At 56.6% G+C, this 2,148-nt stretch overlaps 1 protein-coding gene across 4 annotated transcripts in view; it reads right to left on the bottom strand.

Annotated features, from left to right (window-relative positions):
* The window catches only part of MCF2L (MCF.2 cell line derived transforming sequence-like), a 203,498-nt gene that overhangs the window by 71,607 nt on the left and 129,743 nt on the right, over nt 1–2,148 (bottom strand). The window lies entirely within an intron of this gene.

Here is a 2,148-nt window from a genome sequence, read left to right as displayed (position 1 = left end):
GAGGTCAAGAGTTCGGATCCCTGTACCAGCCAGCTGCAAAAAAAGAAAATAAAAAAGGTTTTTGGCCTGGCGGGTCAGCCCAGTTGGTTAGAGCACAGTCTTATAGCACCAAGGTCATGGGTTCAGATCCCCGTACAGGCCAGCCACCAAAACAAAACCCAAAAACAAACAAAAGAAATCCTCATCCCCAGTGTGAAGGTGCTGGGAGGTGGGGCCTTTGGGAGGTGGCGAGGTCATGAGGGTGGAGCCCTGTGACGGGATTAGTGCCCTTTGGAAGAGACTCGAGAGCTCTCTGCCCCTTCCTCTTGGCCATGTGAGGGCGCGGAATAAGCCCTCAGCAGACAACACATCTGCTGCCGCCTTGATCTGAAACGTCAGCTCCTGAACTGTGAGAAGTAAACGTTTGTTTTAGCCTCCCGGTCCGCGGGACTTTGTCAGAGCCGCCGGAGCAGACCGGCACACGCGCACGCACCAGGTCCTTCAACAGGCTCGCGGAAAGACTCGTGTTATCCTCCAGCTCTATTCTGCACGAACCTGTTGGCGTTCCCTCGTACACACACACATGTTCATGCACACGTATGTACACACATTCTGGGGTGGTCAAGAGGCTGCAGTGAGATAAGCCACGTGGAGAGTTCAGCACCGTGACCAACGCAGAGTAAACGCTCCATAACCTTGAACTTACACAAGCCGTGGGAGTCGGCCGAGAGGCACCACCGAGGACCCCGGGATGTGTGGACGTGTGATCACGCACACGAGCTGCCCGCGGTGCTCTCGCCACAGAGGCGGCTCGACCTAAGGACCCTCTCTCCTGGAACACAGCAGCCCAAACGCGGTTTTCTCTACATGTGAAACTCCAGCACTGAATTTTAAAAACTCCACCACAGCGGTTGCTTAGGAATGAAAGTGTCCATGTGACTAGTTTACTGTGACATCTATGTCCTGAGCTGTTAATTCCTGGGAAGAAAAGTCTTAGGTAAGAAAAAAATAAAAACCTCCTATTAGGACAAAGATGACAATCAAGAAGGCACACGCTCCGAAGCTGCGTGTCAAGGACAAGTCAGGAGCGCGTTCCTTGATGGCCGCCTTTGGAAATACAATGGGTTTTCACAGCGATTTACGTTTTCACACGCGTTGGCGTCTTAGTCCATTCAAGCTACTGTAACAAAACACCACGCACTGGTGGCTCGCAAGCAACAGGTATTCGCCTCTCACAGTTCTGGAAGCTGCAAGTCCAAGGTCAGGGCGCCACAGAGGGTGTCTGGTGCGGTTCCGCGTGCCGGTCGCAGTGGGCGTCTCCTCGATGGGCAAAAGGATTCTGGTCTCTGCAGCCCCTCACGAGGGCACCCATCCCATCGCCAGGCTGCTCCCTCAAGACCCAGCCACCTCCCAACACCGTCCCGTTGGGGATTAGGTTTCAACGCAGGAATTTTGTGGGGCCACAAACTTTCAGACCATGGCCACAGGCTCAGAGCCGATCGGCCACTGGATCTGGCAGCAGGCTCGGATGCAGGACGGCGAACGTGGGCTCCGCTCCCTAATCTAACAGCACGTTTACGTCTCTGTCGCCCGTGCGGGTGTCTGCCGAGCACCGCTCACGGCTCTGTTCCTCTCCACTCGTGGGTGACCCCAGCAGCAGGGCTGCCTCTGTGGCCAGCTCCCAGCAGGGCGTCCTGGGCAGGACTCGGGCAGGGGGATCTTCAGATGCCGCCACGGCAGGGTGGGTGACTTTCCCCACGCTGAGCTGTCACAAGGCTTCTGGGGCAGGCCTCGCATTTTGGAGCAAATCTGAGAATTTTGGTTCAGCTACACAACATCTTAAACTCATGAGGTGAGAGCTGAGCCAGGATGAAACAGGCATGGAGCGGGCAGAGGCGAAGCGGCAGGTGTGTGAGGGAGCCTGGCGGCGCCGAGGAGGCCAGAGGAGAAGCCACCAGCCGCGTGTTTTGAGGGAAAGAACTTTGGGGCCTGTGGGGCTGGGCCTGGGGACCCGGCTGCTGAGCGTGCTGGTCTGCGGAACACTGTGTGGCCCTGCTGCATGAGACAGGTCTGAGGTGCAGTGAAGTCCCAACCCACACATCCCACATGTGCTGGGACCACAGCAAGCCCAATGGTTTGGGGACAGCAATGGTTCCGTCCCCAAATCAG

The sequence above is a fragment of the Galeopterus variegatus genome, unplaced genomic scaffold (assembly GCF_000696425.1).
Source record: "Galeopterus variegatus unplaced genomic scaffold, G_variegatus-3.0.2 Scaffold2812, whole genome shotgun sequence".
In the NCBI taxonomy this organism is placed as follows: Eukaryota; Metazoa; Chordata; class Mammalia; order Dermoptera; family Cynocephalidae; genus Galeopterus; species Galeopterus variegatus.
The sequence above is the reverse complement of the archived record's forward strand: the minus strand, read 5'-3'. Positions and strand labels throughout refer to the sequence as shown.